This window comes from Puma concolor, chromosome D1 (genome assembly GCF_028749965.1).
Source record: "Puma concolor isolate L17-30 chromosome D1, mPumCon1.1.hap2, whole genome shotgun sequence".
Taxonomy (NCBI): domain Eukaryota; kingdom Metazoa; phylum Chordata; class Mammalia; order Carnivora; family Felidae; genus Puma; species Puma concolor.
The window spans coordinates 43,126,529-43,147,375 of NC_141676.1; the positions used below are offsets into that span (position 1 = coordinate 43,126,529).

General features: G+C 34.8%; 1 protein-coding gene across 26 annotated transcripts in view; it reads left to right on the forward strand.

The window, feature by feature from the left end:
* The window catches only part of SOX6 (SRY-box transcription factor 6), a 717,975-nt gene that overhangs the window by 183,673 nt on the left and 513,455 nt on the right, over positions 1-20,847 (forward strand). For all 26 annotated transcript variants that reach the window (XM_086677891.1, XM_086677876.1, XM_086677881.1 and 23 more), the window contains one exon: positions 10,698-10,769. The gene's annotated coding sequence lies outside the window, so the exon portion shown is untranslated. The remainder of the gene's footprint in view (positions 1-10,697; positions 10,770-20,847) is intronic.

Genomic DNA, 20,847 nt, shown 5'->3' on the forward strand with positions numbered 1-20,847 from the left:
TTCTAGGAATCAGGACTCTTAGATAATTGGCCTATAGTCACCAGATCTATTTTTCTCTTCTTTTAGCATCTCTCCCCTTTTCAATTTCTATCACGAACTGAGAAATGCTTATAAAGTGCTATATGCATGCTATGTAGCAAGTTCAGACCATGTTAACTCTGCATTCACATAAGTTGTTCTGGTCTGAATCCAGTTGATAATGCAGCTGTTATTTTTATAATCTTATTCTAAGTACATATTTGCACAACAGGCGGTGTCAACTCATCTAAGTAACTTGGTGTTATTTGCCTGATACTTTAAATGACAGAGCTCCATTGTTGAAGTCATTATTTGTGGTTAAGAGGGAGTGGTACTGAGAATGGAAACAAGAAGAGTGTCTTAAGATGAGTGTCAAAATGGACCGTTTTTAGATGTCTTCAAATTTATCTTGATTTAACTACCTAGAACAAGTGCAAAGAACAGTCCTTCCTCCTTTGTCTATCAGTTTACTCTATAGAAAATAGTGGGCTGATTTAAAAAAAATTATGGGCTTAGAAATTAGTACTTTTTGCAAGTTTTTATTAAGTGAATGCTTTTAAAATGTTCTGAGATTTTATTTTGTGAACAGAATGTGGGAGAGAAAACTCAGCAGGGATGGAATCCTTTCCTCTTTCTGGTTACGATAATGCACTGCAAATGTTGAGGCTATTCTAACTATAATATTTATCTTACAGTGAATCCAAATTGTCAGTTGCTGGAGATCTGGAATTGTGCTTTATTATTCTGTATCCCTAGAGGTCCCAATTCATGGTATGCATCCTGTGGGCCCTCAGAAATGTTAATTAAATTGCTGGAGAATTGCTTGTGTCATTCTCAGATTAAAACAACAACAACAACATCCTGCAATAATTTAGACTTAATTTTTAAGTTAAATTCCTGTGTTTAGTTTCTAATCCTCCTTTCATTTAAAAAACACTTTATTTTTTAAAAATAGGAATTCCAAAATCATTGAGAATCTTTTCTGTAAGATAAAATATTTTATGGAGTTACAAGATTTTGATTTATGCACAGAAGTTTTTGTGAGCTTACCCACATTTACACAGTTGCCCTTTAACCCAAAAGTTATTGAATTTTAGTGTGCATAGGAATTAACTGGGGGCTATGATCTAAGATAGATTCTTAGGCCATACTCTCAGAATTGCATAATCAACAGGTTTGGGTGGGACCCAACAGTCTTTTTTAAAAATTATTTTCTTTAAGTTCATTTATTCATTTTTGAAGAGAGAGAGAAGTGCACACATGCACATGTGCAGGGGAGGGGCAGAGAGAGCATGAGAATCCCAAGCAGGCTCCACGCTGTTAGCATGGAGCCACACAAAGGGCTCAATCCCACGAACCATGAGCTCATGACCTGAGCCAAAACCAAGAGTCAAACACTTAACTGACTGAGCCACCTGGAAGCTCATAAAAATTAATTTTAATAAGCATCCCAGCAGTTCTGATATAGGGAGTTTGAGGATTATGTTTTGATAATCACCTTTTTCTCCAGTCCTACTCACACAAGACTTTCTCTGAATTTTGTTACGAAATTGATACCATGTATGTCTGAAATCAGATAGGCTGCAAGAAAAAAAGGTGTATTAAAAAACACAATGAGGGGCGCCTGGGTGGCGCAGTCGGTTAAGCGTCCGACTTCAGCCAGGTCACGATCTCGCGGTCAGTGAGTTCGAGCCCCGCGTCGGGCTCTGGGCTGATGGCTCAGAGCCTGGAGCCTGTTTCTGATTCTGTGTCTCCCTCTCTCTCTGCCCCTCCCCCGTTCATGCTCTGTCTCTCTCTGTCCCAAAAAAAATAAATAAACGTTAAAAAAAAAAATTAAAAAAAAAAACACAATGATAGGAGTTATTTCCAAGAAGTATATTTTACAAAGAATAGCATGGATGTGAAAGAAGACATGAAAGAGAACAAGTTTATGGAGTGAAAAGTTACAAAACATATTCCAAATTTTTTTGGCCCATAGCTCATTTTTTCTTTGATTCTGGTCAAGTGACCTTGCTGCCTTATGTTGTGTTTATGAATTTTTTTAAAGTCAAGACCTCAAAATATAACAGTTTTTGGGATTAAGTTACACAATGATTTTGCAAATAGGTTTTGGAAGTTTGTGGTCTATATTTTGGTCTTGGTTCATAGCAATAAGCAATAAGCCTTTGTAAAGTGTAAGACGTGCTGTCTTCTTCTAAATAATCTCATTCATTTTTCATGTAAATTTTTTTTTTCAACGTTTATTTATTTTTGGGACAGAGAGAGACAGAGCATGAACAGGGGAGGGGCAGAGAGAGAGAGGGAGACACAGAATCGGAAACAGGCTCCAGGCTCCGAGCCATCTGCCCAGAGCCCGACGCGGGGCTCGAACCCACGGACTGCGAGATCGTGACCTGGCTGAAGTCGGACGCTCAACCGACTGCGCCACCCAGGCGCCCCATCACTCATTTTTCATGTAGACACAATTTTTATACTGACTTTCTTGTTCACAGATAGATCATCTTGAATTGTTATTTCAGGAGAGCACTAAAATTTTATCAGTTGTGAAAATGTGTCAATCTTATGATTGACTGTTCTGGTGCACATGTTGGTAGAAGTGAACTGGTGGGCCTAAGAAATGCAACATTAATTTCTTCTCTTCTGATCCAGAAATACCTTAATTTCTCTTCTTCTGACCCAGAAATACCTTAACCACACCATCTACAATGTGTTAAAGTAGGCTTAGGAAATGTTACATTAAAGTGTAAGTACGTACTTCCCAGTGGATGTGGATAAAATATAAAATTGTAAAATCTTAGAGTGGTAGGGACTTTGAGAGGAAACTGGCATAGTAGTTCTTAAGCACCATCTACCTCTAGACTGGCTTTGTTTTGGGAAGAAGAAAGAGCAACTGACTTGCAATCAGTATTTACCATATTACACTCAACTGCGCTATATACCTCTTTGTTGGCTTGAAAATATTAAACTAGATAGTTTCCTTAGCTTCAAAATGGATATCAGAATGATAAGCTGTTATCAAAATGTGGTCCATGGACACTTGGGAATCCCTGAGACCCTTTGAGAGGTCTGAAAAGTCTAAATTATTTTCATCATACTACCAAGGTGCTATTTGCCTGTTCACTATGTTGACGTTTACACTGAGGATGGAAAGCAATTTGGGGCAAAATTGCTGGTGCCTTAGCACAATCAAGGCACTGGCACCAAATTACATTACTAGTCATTGAATTTTTTTTTTTTTAATCATCACTACTCACACATGAAAAATCTGGTTTTGCTTAAGAATGTTGTAGGTGAAGCAGGAAAAATGATAGATTTTATTAATTCTTGACCCTTGAGCATATTTTCTAATATTTTGTGATGAAATGGGAAGTATAAGTTTCTTGAGGAAAATCATGTGTGTGATTGAGTTGCAAGCTGAACTAACTACTTTTTTTCATAGAACCTCATTTTTACTTGAAAGAATAACCAAAAGACACACAGTGGTTGTTTAGACATCTGCTTGGCAGACATAGTCTCAAAAATGAGCAAAGTGAATCAGCCAGCCATTTTAAGAAAAGCAACTGACACTGCTGTCAATAATAAAATTTGAACTTTCAAGAAAAAATAAATAGTTGGAAAACTTGTATCGACCATCATGAACTTGATGGGGAGTCATCCCCAATACTTAGAAACTTTTCTGAAAAGATTGGTGGTGATATTAACAAATGCGATTTTTAAAAAACTGAATAATGAAATATGTCAATGTTTTGAAAATCTACACAACTCAGTGTACTGATATTTTCCCAAATGAACCAATGCATGATGCTACAAAATCATGCAAAGGTAAAAGATGCATTTAAAGATCAGTGGGTTTTAAAAGTAAGAGAATACAAAAAGTTCATTGATATTCAGGCTTCAAATTTCATATTGCAGTTAACCTTTGAGAAACTATTACTTGTCAAATTTTGATATAAAAGAAGAATAGCTCCAGTTGTCTGGAAAGGCTATTGAAACACTCTGCCTCTTTTCAACTTAATATCTGTGTGAAGTTGGATATTTTCGCATGCTTCTACCAAATCAACATCTCACAATAGATTGAATGCAGTGGCACCTATGGGAATCTAGCTGTCTTTTATTAAAGAGATTTGCAAAAATGCAAAACAATGCCTGTCTTCTAATTTTTTTATTGTGGCAAATATATTTTAAAACTTATGCTTTTGTGTTACTATGCAATAGGCTCATCATTGAATGATTATTATTTATTTTAAATGAATAATCTTTTTTCTCAACTTTAGTTTATAATTAATATTGATAAAAGTAACCATAGCCCTTTGGGATTTTCAATAATTTTTAGAAATGTAAAGGAGTCCTGGGGCGCCTGGGTGGCTCGGTTGAGCAACCGTCTTCGGCTCAGGTCAGGATCTTGCAGTTCGTGGGTTTGAGCCCCGCATCGGGCTTCGTGCTGACAGCTCGGAGCCTGGAGCCTGTTTCGGATTCTGTGTCTCCCTTTCTCTGTCCCTTACCCCGCTCATGCTCTGTCTCTCTTGCCTCTCAAAAATGAATAAATGTTAAAAAAAAAAAAAAAAGAAATGTAAAGGAGTCCTGAGACCAAAGTGAGAACCATTGGACTAGATGGTCTCTAAAGTTTATTTCAACTAATAATATTTAGAACATGCAACCATTCTGAGGCACCTGGGTGGCTCAGTTGGTTAAGCATCCGACTTCGGCTCGGGTCATGATCTCACAGTCTGTGAATTAGAGCCCTGCCTCGGTCGCTGTGCTGACAGCTCAGAGCCTGGAGCCTGCTTCAGATTCTGTGTCTCCCTCTCTCTCTGACCCTCCCCTGCTCATGCTCTGTCTCTTTCTCAAAAATAAATAAAAACATTAAAAAAAAACATGCAAACATTCTAATGTAGCATTACTCCTGTAAGAGATCTTAGACATTTTTCTCTGGATGCTTCTCAATGTTCCTTCTGAGTAGCCCTCAGTACTGAAATCATATTGAAGATGTAGGTTGAACAGCATAGAGTACATGAATAGGCTATTAGAAGTAGGCTTTAATAATAACTATCTTTGGAGATTTTTAAAAATGTTTATTTATTTATTTTGAAAGAGAGAGGGAGCCCAGTGATTAATTTTATGACTATTATTCTAAATTCTTGTTCTGTTATATTGCTTAAATTGTTTTTGATCAATTCATTAGCTATCGCTACTTCCTGGAGTTTCTTTTGAGGAGAATTCTTCTGTTATGCTAAGTGAAATAAGTAATACAGAGAAAGACAGATACCATATGTTTTCACTCTTATGTGGATCCTGAGAAACTTAACAGAAGGCCATGGGGGAGGGGAAGGAAAAAAAAAGTTAGAGAGGGAGGAAGCCAAACCATAAGAGACTCTTAAAAACTGGGAACAATCTGAGGGTTGATGGCGATGGGAGGGAGGGTAGGGTAGGTGATGGGTATTGAGGAGAGCACCTGTTGGGATGAGCACTGGGTGTTGTATGGAAACCATATTGACAATAAATTTCATTAAAAAAAGAAAAGAAAAAAAAAAGAGAGAGGGAAAGTGCAAGTGGGTGGAGGGGCAAAGAGGGAGGAGAGAAAAAATCCCAAGCAGGCCCTGCACTGTCAGCACAGAGCGCCACTCAGGGCTTGATCCCATGAACCACAAGATCATGTCCTGAGCTGAGATCAAGAGCCAGACACTTAACAGACTGAGCCATCCAGCAGCTTCACCTTTGGAGATCTTTAAGGGAAAATTCCTATTTCTTTGAGGAAGTAGGTTCTTGTTTCAGGAAAGCAGAGTGTTGAACTAGGTAGCATCTGAAATTGTCTTTCTTGACATTTCAGAAACACTCTTACTTTTGTCTTAGAAGATGGAAATGTCAGTAACTAAACCCTCATTTTCCATTCACTATTGCGATGTTCTTGTTAGCATGTGTGCTAAAAAAAGTTGGGCATTAGCAAAAAAAAAATTGGGCATTAACTTGGTATCATTTCCTTTGAAAAATGAATTTCACATTTCACTTTTATAGTTAATTCAAATTCTACATAATTTAGTATAATTATTAAGAAGGAAAGCTAAGAATTATGGAGTTCAAGACACACCGTTTTTGCCTACTGATGCCATCTATAAAGAACAGAAGTGATGACAATAGTAAAAAAGGTTTGATTTTTTAAAAATTGATGCAGGTTGGGGGAAAGTTTCAGTTGTAATGCAAAATGAAATCTCTACAAAAATGTATTTGATTGAATTTGCATACAGGATATTTTTTAATGCCTCCCTAATTCTTATTTTGATGTATAAAAGACAAGACACTGATATCTTTTCAAGTCAGTTGAAAAAATAAATGCTTTAAAAGGAGTTGTTTTAACTCAGAAGTCAATGATTCAATAAATTAAACAAATTTTAATCCTTGACCTGAGTTTGAAACATGTGATACTATAATTTAATGTAAAGGTGAACAAAATTTTGTTACAAGTGTTTTTGGAAGCACTTCAGTACTTAAAAAATACCTTAGAATCATTGACTCTCAGGGTCAGAAGGTCATTTAATCCAACCACTCATTTGATACTTGAACCTTCTTGCTAAATCAAATAATAATAATAATAATAATAATAATAATAATGGATGGGGATAAAAAAAGAAATAGGTGTGGCTTAGAGACAGCTTTAAGCAAGATTAAAAAAAATCTAGTTTGAAAGCTTTTAAACTTTTAAAGTATAATTATACAGGGAGGTGGCAGTGTTTTTATTTGCTGTTTACTTTTGATCTCTTACCTATTTTTGGTAGAGTGGGACATGCTTTTGTGAAAATGTTTATGGTTTCTTCACTTGATGTCAAGAAAATTGTTTGAAGTTGCCTTGTAATTCAGTGGTTTTTCTTTTTGTAACCTAATTAGTATTTGGCTTCGGTTGCCAAATTAAAAGCAAGTTAGTCTGGATTTGGGTGACTGCTTTTGAATGGATAAGTAATATACTGAATTTTAGAAATAGCTTTATTGTTTGGGGACAAATTAGACATGTTAAGCATTAAAAAAATCTAAATACTCCAGCTTACACGGAAGTTAAAATAAACTTATACACTCAATGCTAATATTTTTGTTAAATTGTGCTTTACTTTCTGACAATTGTGTGCATACGTGTGTGTGCATGTACCCATATTTACTTTTCTATAAATTGATTGGTTATTATATGTGTATTTTTAAATTCAACAATACATTTTGCCATCATTTTTATGTCAATAAATATACATTTATATCATAATTTTTAATGAGTATAGAGTAGTGTTATATGTACATATCATAATTTGCTTATCCAGTTAGTGGGTTATTTCCAATTTGGGGTTGTTATAAAAATTCTGTAATGAACATAAATATTACATATAAATCTTTTAACATTTTTGTGATTAATTCATTAGGATAATTTTTAGAAGTAGTGTTGCAAATTCAAAGGATATCAACATTAAAAAAATTAACACTTACTCTCAAATTACTATTCAGAAAAGTTGTATCCAGTTTATAATCTAATCAATAGTATATGAAAGTATTTTTTTCCCCACACAGTCACCAATACTAGTTTTTGACCAGTTTATAAATTATTTTGCCAATATTTTAGGTGAAAACATTTTATTTATATTTCTTTGATTATTAGGCAGATTATAGATATTTTTGTGTTATTGAACATTTGTATTTCTTCATTTATACACTTACTTTTTATATTCTTTTGTTTTTTATATTGAAGTGCTTGTAACAATTCACTTTTTATTTAATAAATTAAGGATGTCCAAAAGATTGACAACCAGAGAATATGAACAATGTCACCATCATGGCCAGATATAATAGTCTGTGGCCCAGGTTGGATTATTGATTCTTCGAAGGATCCTTGAGGGGAAAGGCCATCACCTTTAAAAAAAAAAGTTATTGGGGCGCCTGGGTGGCTCAGTCAGTTGATCATCTGACTGTTGGTTTTGGCTCAGGTTATGATCCCAGGGTCATGGGATGGAGCCCTGCATTGTACTCCAATGCAGGGCATGGGGCCTTCTTAAGATTCTTTCTGTCTCTCATTCTGCTCCCCTCTCCCACTCACTCTCTTTCCAAATATAATAAAAAAAATGCTGTATTTATTAATTGAGCTATAATTTACATATAACATATTAGTTTTAGGTTTACAACATAATGATTTTACTTATTTTAAAAAATTTTTGTGTTCATACTGTCTGGTACAATCTCTCACCCATGGTCATTATTTGCTGAGTGAATGAATGAACAGACGGAGGAATGGGACAATCCATGGTGATTGGTGTTCTGAGGATTCATTTTCCTAAACAGATTGTGATTTTCCAGAAAAGATGGTGATTTGCTCTGACATTTCCTTCTCTAACTTTTTAGTTTTATGCCGCCCTCAAGACCAAAGTAGCCACTTTTATTTTGGAAATGACCTAAACTTTTCTAGTTCTTAAAGAAGTAGTTTACTTTAAATTGTTTTTTGTGAGTTAATTCTTAACTCTTTGCCCTTCATAAAATGTTACCTGTTTATTCCTAAATTGTTTGCAGTGAGAAGTATGCATTTAAGTCCTCTTTTTTATAACAATTAACTATGTGACTTTAGAAGCTCATGCTTTTTAAATTGTTTGCTCCAAAATCCACCAATAGTGTAAATCAGTTGATAATGTGAGTCAGAGTTGCTTTTAACATATGTAGTAAGATTGCATTGATATGACAATTGAGATTTATTGACTTCACATTGATGTATATTAGAATATTATTTGCCCTAAATGTCTGGAATCTGATTTGTTCCAATTTTAAATATTTCCAGAGTTAGAGATCTTAACTCCCAAAGAGTCCAATGATTGAGAAAATGAGATACTTGTTAGCTGCAATATTTTTTTGGATGCATTTTATTTTATACCCCATTATTTAAATGCAAATGAAAGAGATGGGTTATATTGTGTATCTTGTGTAATTCTAACTCATACTTTTAAAGGAATGGTTGCCAGAAAGACAAGGTGTGATTATTTTTATAATATACAAGTATTGGATTCTTCCAGATTTTATGCTTTTGGGTATACAGCATTTTGCTTTAGATTTATTTTGTGGATAACTGCAAATTGTAATTTACGACTCAGGGCAGGATAAAATGTAAGAATAGCTTATATCAGAACAAGTATTCTTTGCTGGCTTTGAATTGTACACAGAATGTGTCCACATGGTGTTATATAGTATACCAGATAAAATTGCTCTCCTGGATCTGAAAACATTAGAAAGCTGTGAGGAAGAAATGGGTGTTACACCAAAAGTAAATTCAGAGCTACCTTCCCTGGCCAGACTCTCCTGTACTTCTTACACCCATGGAAGTAGGCATCATAGAATTGTTGGAAACCTGTGAAACTGGAGTGAAGAAGGCCTGAGGAACCATTCTTTACACAGAGAAGGAGGTCTAGAGAAGAAACCTAATAGTGTATTAGCCATCAATACTTAAACCTGTCCAAATGCCCAGGACTTTTATTATTTATCAATCCTGACTGGAAAATAGAATAATTTATCTGGGTCACTTAGGTAAAAACATATTATAGGAGCTGGAGTCAGGGCTGAGTTAGATATTTATTTCATATCTCATATTCAGATGCCTAATTCATTTTAACCATTTGTGCTATAAATATAACATTGAAGGTGATGTTTCCTACAAAAGATGTTGATCGAGATTCATTTTTTTTCCAGAATGGATCTATTTAAATCTAGTTAGCTAACTAACTGGTTAGTTAACTAACCTATATGTTTACTAGCTATGTTTAAAAAGTGTGTATTGAATCAAACCAATCTCTAAGTGTAGGAAAGTTTCTGACCTAAATTAGGAACTCAAGTTCCATTATTATTTTAAGTTGAACACTACTCATAGCCATCCTCGCATTTTGGAAAGAATATGGCCCTTGCAACAAAGTTTCTTTGTTTTCATGGAACTAAAAATGTGCTGTATTTAGACCAAACAATAAAAATAAACTACCAAACTACCTTCTAATGCATGGGGGTTCTGGAGAGAGGAAACCATAGATATTTAGAGGCATAAAGTGACTCATTGTGCTAGTTAAAACTTTTTACAAGGCTAGCTCTGTGTGTTTGAGTTGCATCTGTTACTTCTTCAGACAGAACTAAAGTGTGTGCAAGCAAAAGAATTTTGGATTGAATTTTGCCTTATGCAGAATGCATTGCATATAGCCTAAATGTCTAAATGGGTTCCATACCTTAGGCAGAACAAGAAATGCATCTTTTCATTTTTATTCTACCTATAAGATATTCCTGTTGGACACATCCAAGTTATTTTCTGTGAAGTGCATTAATTTTAACTTGTAGACATAAATTAAACATGTTTTTCAAATGTAACTACTTGTAAGCTTCTATTCCCTTAAAAATTGTTTTTCTCCCTTTTGTTTTTATTTACTGATACTTTAAACACCTACTTTACTACTGCCTTTTTTTTTTTTAAAGCCGTAATGGATAGAGATGTTGTATTCCTAGAGATAGAACAATGAAATAATTATTTATTTTGATATTATCATCTTGAAAAAAGTTGTTAGAATAGATGGGGACAACTGCCTGAGTTAAAAATAGTATAAATTTTAGACAGAATGTATATACTCCTTTAATAAAACATTTAATGCAGTTTACTTATATTATTAAATTTCATTTTCTGTCTAAACTTTCAGGTCACTTTCATGAATTCAAAGGCAATTTACCAGTGATTTCTGGGTGCTGGGGCTGATTTTTTGTCCGTATTTGTAAGTATTGGTTTATTTATTACTTTTCTCATTGTATAATAAAAAAGTTAACAGTTTGTAAACAAGATCTTAATTTCTTTTGTGTGTGAATTTTTATTATTTTCTCTGTTACTTTAAGTGTTATTAATTTTTTGTAAAAGTTTTCTTAAGAGGACTCTGGAAAAAATACCAGCTGGTGAAAAAAGCCTCAGTTTGTGATTTCCAGTAAAATAACACAATGGTTGGGCCCGTTATAGTAAGCTGAAAGAATAAATATCTTACTTTTTGAAGATGGGGCTCAATTATAGGAATGAATTACCTTAAAGGAGCTAGTCTATATACATATGAATAATTTACCCTGATACCTTCCCTCAGTCTTCTGGTTGTATGGACTTGAAAAGTATTATGAGCCTATGCACATGGAAAAGATGTGAGATGATACAGAATTCAAAGAGCTGTCAGTACATGAGGAGATTATGTACTAAGGAACCAAAGGCTTATTTAGTAAATGTATAATGTGTATCCAAAATGGGGGCATTCCTGCCTTCTTCATCATCCCTAAAACACGAGTAAATTTTAAGTGGTATTTGGGAATACAAAGATATCTTTTTCTCAGGAAAGAAGATAAATTTCAAGAAAAAAAATGGTATGAACTTGAATGAATCAATTAAAGTACTTTAAATTTATATATATTTATTAGTATAGAAGTAATTTAGAGTATGAGGCAGGTATTAAAAACGTCTGTGTGCATACAAGACCATACTTAAGTAACTTGAGTTTAAAATATATTTATATGTGTTTATTGTTGGTAAGGAGCTCTTATACATTTGATAACAATAAAGACATAGGAAACTTGTTCTCTTTTAGTGTACTCCTACAAAGGGGTTTTAAAGAATATGCTTCTAGGAAAAGTATTTAAAAAAAATAAATTATAAATTGGAGTTTAAGTAATTCAGTATTTAAGCAGAGCATAGGGAAAGTTTATTTAAAACCAACTTTATCTTTCTTTTAGTAGTAGCACTGATTGGGACAAGCATTATGAATCAGCTTTAAAAAATAGATGTGAATGTTGAATATAGTTTAATACATTTTTATATATTTTTAATGCTTTCTGAATGAATAGATTATTTTTGTGGAACTATCAATTCACATTTTATTATTTGAAGACAATTCTTATGTAAAACACAAAATATTAAACGGCATGGCTCATTTGGATTAAATATAAGCTTTTAATTTGTGCAAGGTATCATAGTGAGGATTAGGAGGCGAAAAAGATGGAGAAAGAAATGTAAAGTACCTTTGAAGTGCTCTCATGAAAAAGGATAATTCTGAGGAGTTGAGTTTATCCTATTAGAAATCTGAGTGAAAGGAAACAATTTTGAGTTGTTCAAATCTTATCTTAGTTGCTTTGTCCTTTCTTTTAACTCCTTTCTCTCTTCTTTTGTATCATTCAGTCATTTTCTTTTTTTTAAATGTTTATTCGTTTTTGAGAGAGAGAGAGAGAGAGAGAATAGGGGAGGGACAGAGAGAGAGGGGGACAGAGGATCCGAAGCTGGCTCTGCATTAAGTGTAGTGAACCTGATATGGGGCTTGAACTCATGAACCTTGAGATCCTGACCTGAGCTGAAGTCCAGTGGTCAACCAGCTGAACCACCCATGTTCCCCTAAATCATTTCTTTCAGTAAGTTTTTAGGATGACTACATTTTAAAAATGACAAATAGGAGATAAATACTGGCATTTCAACCAAGATGGCATTCATTAAAATATTAAAATTAAAATATTTACATTTCTCATTACCCAAAGTCTCTCTTTTCTTATTTCTTTACTCCTCTTCTGTGTCCCCCCTCCACCAGATGTACTTAGGCTAGCTTTGAATGGAGGTGATCCAATTAGCTGAGATTTTTCTAGTGATCTAACAAAGAGAGAGACTAAAAATAGAAGGGATACTGTGGCTGTAGTTTTCATATGGTTATTTCTGGAGTTCAACTTAAAAAAATCTTTTAGCCAGTTTTTATCTGATCTCTTAGGCAGAAGCCATGCTAATCATACAGGCCCAAAGTAATTGTTTTTCAACCCTGAGAACTTCCATATGTTAGTTTAGGGCATGGACTTTGTTGTTCCTTTGTTCAGTGGTCTTAAGCTTTGTTAAGGCCATCTCCTAAACTGGAACTTTCTTATTAAAGGAATGTAGCAGGATACTGCTGAGATAAGTCAGATAAAATTAACATGGCATCCAGAATGCTTAAGTTCCCATTCCTTTCAATTACTGCAGAAATTGTCCACCACTTACACTGAATGATGAGGCAGCTAAAACAATAGAAATATTTATCTAGTTTGGTTTAAGAACAGGCAAATGGGATATGTGACAATGGCTTCTTTTAGGAACTTTAATTTCCATACTGGAACTGCTTATTTGCTACATGATCTAAGGAAGAAAGTTATACCCATGGCCATGGGAAGGTTTCTTAGTAAGGCATGTAGAAGCCAGGCTGTGAGATAAGGAAGGTGGGATATTGTTTTGCACATCCATAATGAATGGGCCACACCAAGGGTGTGTGAGAACCAACTGGAATCTTACCTACTCACATCAACCACCTACATCAGAAGAGGAAAACACTGTGAAGGAAAATGGTTATCTTCTCAGAAGCCGAAAGACTCGTACACTATTTTTTTCCTCTTTAAAAAATAAAACTACCCTTGTCTTTTTCAAACGTAGGCACTGTATAAGAACACTTTGTTTTGCATGTGCATATCTCACATTTAATTCTTTATCTCTAATTTAAAAATAATTGTGTAATTCTGACCATTCAGTTTTACCAGGACAATAAATGATTGGTTTAAAACAACAACAACAGCAACAGAGATAGGCCATTAAATACCCTGCTTTTTCAGGTTACTCAGGCCTTCTAAGTTATTTGATAGTGAATTTACATTTATAAAATTCTGTCTTTGTTCATGGTCTCGAATAGCAAACTTTTCCCTGAAAAGATACAAAAGTATTTTATTGTCTGGCATAAGAAGTGATTATTGCTCAGCCCTATGCTTGAAGCAATAATAGTAACAATATCTTATTTTGGTATAACACTTGCTTTTACAGACATTAAAGTGGCCGAGTTTTGTAAAAACTGTTAGGTAAGTAGGAATTATCCTTATTTTTGCAAAGTAGCAGGACTCAAGTATAGGGCCTCATGGTGTAATTAATTCAGTGCCCTTTCCACAAAACCAAACTGTCCTGTCACAGAGAGAATTTTAGTTCTCTTTCTTTTGTTGTTTTTGATCACTATCTCAATCTCCATTTGGTGGTCATACAAATATTTTCAAAAAGTTGAGGGACAGTAAGTCAGGGAGGAGATTGTAGAACACTTTTTACCAATTCATTTCCTCATGTCCCTGGATCATTTTCCCCTCCTTGACATTTTCCTATCCCCCTATTTCAAAACTGCCACATACCGTGCTTTAGCTGAAAGTTTTGGAATTGTGTTGATTTTCAGGAAACAAACAAAACATCATGAATTCATGTCTTTGTGGTATTTAAAATGGAAAGAAATCTGTTTCAAACTGAGCATAGCCCAGACCAAAGCTCCCTCAAGTGAGAATGCCTGTGATTTTCAGGACAAGCAGGTCTAAGTGCATTATCTTTAAAAAATATTATTCCAGGCTAATCTTGACATAAAGCAGGTAAATAAAAAAGATGAGCTGTGAAAATCCACAAACAGGGCTTGAATGCCATTTTCCATGACAACGGGAGCTGCCCCCTGAACGCATTAATGCTGGGAACGTAAGGAATTTACAATTGTGCCTTCTCAGTTTTACAGTTGTGTGCTCATGTTAATTAGAGATATACTGACATTTGAAGTATCTACATTAATACACACAGCTACTGTACATTTGTGAACTGTGGCCAGAAATCTACTTTAATTGAAAGCAGTTTGCTAATCTGAATGTGTATATCCATTACATTTTAAGCTTTTAAGTTTTATATACTAGTGCCTTCGATACTTTTTCTTTCTGCTCTCTTCACTTTCTGTTTCTAATTTATTTTTACCTGAAAGGACAGCCTGGCCTATTTTAATCTCCTAGTGGTGTTTTGGAGCAATATTGATGGAATTTTGAGAAAAAGTGTTTTTAATAGTGTCCTTTATTTGTTGTAGTTTGAATATCTTTTCCCTCTCTGACTTTCTAAATTGTGGGTTTTTCTTGCAAACCTTTAAAATGGTCTGCCACCTAAATAAGGTAGGATTTAGGTTTATGGAATTTGCTTCACTGGCTATATTTAAGCACTAAAAAGCTACTCTTCACAGTCACGCTCTGGTTTTAGCCAGAAAAGCCCAGTATTAGAGACCTTGGTGGGATGAACAGTGAAGAGGCATTCTATTTTTTTCTAATATAGCTTTCCCTCTTGATGTCAAGCCATGTATCTTAATTTTTGGTTTGCAAATATGTTCACAATAGCTTGATGACTTGAGGTCATTGTTAGCCCTAGAGTTTTTGCTTTGTCTCTGTCACACAAAGAAAAGACCTTACATCTATTTTTTGCAAGCTTGTATTTCTTAAGAAATAAGAAATATTTGCCTGTCAGGATTTTTAACCTAATTGTTTTGTACTTGTTATTTAATGAAACTCCCACACTTACTTTTTGGACCAATCCCTGAATATTACACAAGACCAGTTAGAAAGAAGCTTCCTTTTAGCAGAACCAGAACAAGCCGCTCTAAAAAGTTTGTAATACTCTGGACTTGTTTCATTAAACCATTTTACTGGCACCATTAAACTGCTGAGACCTGGGCCCATTAAAACTTACTCAGTATTATTGTTAGGATGATGGCCTATTTTACCCTTTATTACTTTTTTTCCACTGTGCTAAGTTCCTCTGTTCTTTATTCTTTCATGTTGCTTACTACATATTGTGCCATCACAGCACATTTGGTAATTCCAAGTTAATTGCTCAATTATCAGTGATAGTCATGAAGCACTTGAAACATGCACAGTGGAAGATTTAAAAAATTTCAAAATAAGTTGGTGTGTCATAATCTCAAATGTGAAACATGCCAATATCTGCAGGCATAAAAATACACTGCATGAGCTAGGCATTTCAGGGAAGGCAAAAATCTACTCTTAAAATCAGTGCTCTTGTCTGGCAGTGAAGTGTTTCATCTTTGCTAATTTCAAACAACATATCTAAATTTGATCTTGGTTTACTTTTCAACTCTAAAAATTTGGTCATGGTTATAAAAGAAAAGGGAAGTAAAACTGTATTGATTCAGTTTAAATGTTTTACCGGAACCTTACAATCATGATATTCACTGTTAAGTGGAATTTGATGCGAGGTAGATCCATGTTGGATATCAATCAAAGAAGCTGACTTACTAAGGATGTAGAGTGATCTCTTTCTAATGTTTCTTCATTCATAAGGCAGTCCTCTAATCAGAGGACAGCATTATTACAGTGAAGGTAGTATGTTGATGCTGAATTTAGACTGAAACAACAACAACAACAACAACAACAACAACAACAACAACAACAACGGAACAATGACACTTTGGGGACTTATTTAGAATATCATGCAGTAATATTCTCAGATGACTTCAAGATAACTACACATTATGGCAAAATAATTATTGTAACTCTTTTGGCAACTAGGCAACTATCATTAAATTTTGCATTAGTATTCAGTTTAGGGTTTTCTCTAAACTAATATAGCGCCAACAGCTCTTTTTTAGATGCTATTATGGTTCTTTCACATTTTTATAGTACTGTAGTAAAGCTGAATTTACTGGCTACATTTGAAGGTGGAGTAGAGCAGCACAAGAGTCAACATTAAAGTGATTCAGTGCCCGTTGGAGAAAAATTCTTCTTAACTTGAGATTGGAAACAATGTGGGTCTTGAGGGCAGTTTGCTAAGAGCAGCTAATAAATTTGAATATTTCCCTAAGAAGCTGTTCCCTGAACTTGCTATTAACCAAGAAGATAGGTTTAATCGTCTTTCAGCATTCTTACATAACTTTCATTAATATTTAAAGGAATTAAATGTATGTAGAGAAGGGGAAATAAAGCCGTAACCTGAACTGAGTGGTGGTCTCAAATATAAGGAGGTGAGGGAGTGTCAATAAATGCAGTAATTATGCACAGCTAACCATTATTTTATCATTAAATGACTTATAATTATAACATACATAATGTAGATCATATATAATATATGTATTATAATGTCTATACTTCATATTAAAACAATTTTTTTTTGAGAGAGAGAGAGAGAGTGTGAGCATGAATGTGAGGGGAGGGGCAGAGAGAGCAGGAGAAAGAGAATCTTTAGAAAATCTTAAGCAGATTCTATGCCCAGCTTGGAGCCCAATGCGGAGCTCGATATCACGACTGTGAGATCTTGACCTGAGCCAAAACTGAGTTGAACACTTAACCAACTGAATCTGCCCTATAATGTCTATACTTCAGTTAACAGTGAAGTCATTGATTTACTCAAGCATTTAGATAGCAACAGTTTAGTAGCTATTTAGTTTATAAAGATTGAATAATCAACAAAATGTAGTATGTTTTGTTGTATGCTTATCTCTACACCTCACTTGCAGCATGTAGTTTCATCTGAAGTACATATTTCATGTTATTTTGGAGTATGGATACAAATGCTTGTCATTTCACCAAGTTTTTGACCACTGTAAACATCAAAATGTGAGTTAAATGTTCTAGTAAAGATAAATTTCTCTCTTCCTTCCTTCCTTCCTCTCTATTTCCCTTTCTCCCTCCTTCCCCCACCTCTCTCTTTCTCTCTCTCTCTCCCTGATACATATATATGTGTATCACCTACATATAGCTTACTAGAGTTTTTCAAAGATGCAAGGCAATCATAGTGTAAAAAAATTAATTTCCAAAGAATCATCTTCCATAGGTGACTGGCAAAAGAGACTGATCCTTAATGTTTAATCAGTCAAATAAGTTTGTCCACATGATGTAATGCTTATTATTATTATTTGTTTAGCACTAAAGGCTTGGCACAGTGCTTACAAAAGAAGAAAAGATAGTCTCTAACCTAAGAGCTTAAAACTTGATATGTTACTAGAGAGTTTATGTGGGTGGAGTTTTCTTTGGATACAAACTGTATTGGAGATAGCTCTTTTTCTTTTCAGCTTACACAGTTTCATATAAACTTAAGTGAATGAATTCATTAATAAAATCAGATTTTCTATTTTTGTTTCACTTTGGGCTCTTTTATACCTTTGGAACACATAAGCACAACAAAAAAAGATATGTTTGATGGCTAATTATGATTTTTCCCTTTTTGACCCAGGCATAATAGATAATTAAGCAATAGCATTAATGAAATCTAATTCTGCACCCCTATAGCTGCCTACATTATTAGGTGGAATTTAAATTCTTTTTTTTTTTTTCTTTAAAGCTATGGCAGGCTGGGAAGAAGCCAGTGGCTTGATTTTAATTATTGCCACCAGTGTTCTGAGTTTCACTGAACAAAGTGCAGAAGAAAAACAGATATTTATATTATATATGGATATTATATACAGATATTATTCCTTCTGTGAATATTATTTTTCTTCCATGACTATATACATATAGCATCACTAACTAGAATGGGTTGTTTTTAAATTTTTTTTTTTCCAACGTTTATTTATTTTTGGGACAGAGAGAGACAGAGCATGAACGGGGGAGGGGCAGAGAGAGAGGGAGACACAGAATCGGAAACAGGCTCCAGGCTCTGAGCCATCAGCCCAGAGCCCGACGCGGGGCTCGAACTCACGGACCGCGAGATCGTGACCTGGCTGAAGTCGGACGCTTAACCGACTGCGCCACCCAGGCGCCCCTAGAATGGGTTGTTTTTAAGGTGAGATTGGTCACACATAATTTGATATCTCATATAGCAGTGAGTATACACATAATGAATAGTTGACAGGTTTAAGGGATGGAAACATTCTGGGCTTTCTGGTAGTGGCCATTTGTAGAAGGCACTGTTGATTTTGTGACTAGTTACAGAGGGTTTTTCCCTGGACTTGCAGTCATGGAACAGATAGGAATTGAAAGGTAATGTCTGGGGGAAGACTGAGAAAGTAAGACATGAAAAATATGGGTGTAAACAAGAGAGCTGAGTGTAAGAAAACTTTGAATGCCTGGAAATTTTTGAGAAGATATGATTGAATAAATAGAAGAAATATCTGTCCTTCCAATTTCACTGCAGTAATTGAACAGAGGAGACAAAAGGGAGAGAAGTTAGTGAAACAAGACTATTGAAATAGGAGACTTTTGTAAAATCACAAAATGAATTTGAGGATTGTTATTTAAGATGTGGAAATAATTATTTGGATGACAGTAGTAACTTAAAAAGAGCTCTATAGTTTTTTCCCCCTAATTTGTTCAATTTTATTGATTTCAATTTAGTGCATTTTAAGAACAACTGTAGGACTTTTAGGAAATGGGTAGCCCCTGGTAGAAAAACCAATGAGAATAATTTTGCTTTATTTGGGGAAAGATTAACATAGATATATATGAAAATATTCATTTAGGTATTGCTCTAATATTTTATATGGGAGATCTTTAGAAATGTCTTGTAACTATCACCAAGAAGCATCCTTGTATCATCTAGAACAAAGAATCTTGTGAATTAGGTTTCAAATATGTTATATGATGTTTTTAGTTTAGAGGTTGGGAAGTTCTTTGGAATAACATTTCTGTAAAACGACTTTTAGTGTAACGAATCTTCCTTTCCTTTCTCCTTCTGCTTTTCCTCCCTTTTTCCCTCCCTTCCTTCCTATCCTCCTTCTCCCCTTGAGTCATTTCTTTCCTTCATTTAGAGATAGTTTGTTTTCAGTTAGCCTGTATGCTGCTTGCAAAGTTGTAAAATAATAACATGTGTCCATTAAATTGTAGGCAGGCTCACGTTTTTAAGGACTGAAGGGTCCCTATTTGGTTTCTTTTTTTAAAATGTATTTTATTTTATTTTATTGTTTAAAGTTTTTATTTATTTATTTTGACAGAGTGAGAGAGAGCAAGCAGGGAAGGGGCAGAGAGAGAGAGAGAGGGAGAGAGATAATCCTAAGCAGGTTCTGCACTGTCAGCGTGGAGCCCAATGCAGGGCTTGAACCCACAAACCATAAGATCATTACCTGACTCAAAATCAAGAGTCAGATGCTTAACCAACTGAGCCACCCAGGGGCCCCTATTTTAATTTAATTTAATTTAATTTAATTTAATTTAATTTAATTTAATTTAATTTAACTTTATTTTATTTTATCTTTTGGGTGGGCGGGGCAGAGAGAGAGGGAAAGAGAGAATCTTAAGCAGTTTCAACACCCTGCATGGAGCCCCACACAGGCCTGAATCTCACAATGGTGAGATCATGACCTGAGCTGAAATCAAGAGTTGGATGCTTAACTGACTGAACCACACAGGTGCCCTCCTATTGGGTTTCTTTTTGTGTAATCAAAGAAACTGAAGAACTGTTGGGATTAGTTTTACTGTTATGAGGTGATGAAGTTAGGATAATGGGAAAGAAGTGGTCATCTTTATTGACCTAACAGTTTGCTAAACCTGAATTAGGATTTGTCAAATTTGAGGGCTTGTTGAATGTTTGCTCTCTATGAACACGATTAGTCATGGTCAAAAAGGATAATTTTTAAGTTTTCAGAAAGCCTTTCTATAGTCTATAGACTGTTTGACCATATACTTACAACCTTGAAGGCAGTCCTTAGTTGTGTTTTTCTGGCAAGTCTTCCATACAGAGTGAATTCGTCACAGTTTTTGGTGTTGGTTGTTTCTTGAGAATTAGTTTGACCAGGGGTTAAATATCCCATGCAACCAACAGGGTAAAATTTATGAATGATCTTAAGAATACTAAGCAGGAAATGAAACCCAGGTATGCCAGAAAGAAAGTTGTGGATTGGTTAAGGTTATGATTATACAGGAAACTGATAGAACAACAAGCTGTGCAGCAATTTGAAGTGTTTAACAGGGAACAGGCTGCCACTCTCTCATTACACTACCGGCCAGACCAGCACTCTAAACTTCCCAGTGTCTGTGGCAGGAGAGGAGTGGGAGGGAATCAGGGGTCTATGGCAGAGAGAAGTTAACAAAAAGCAG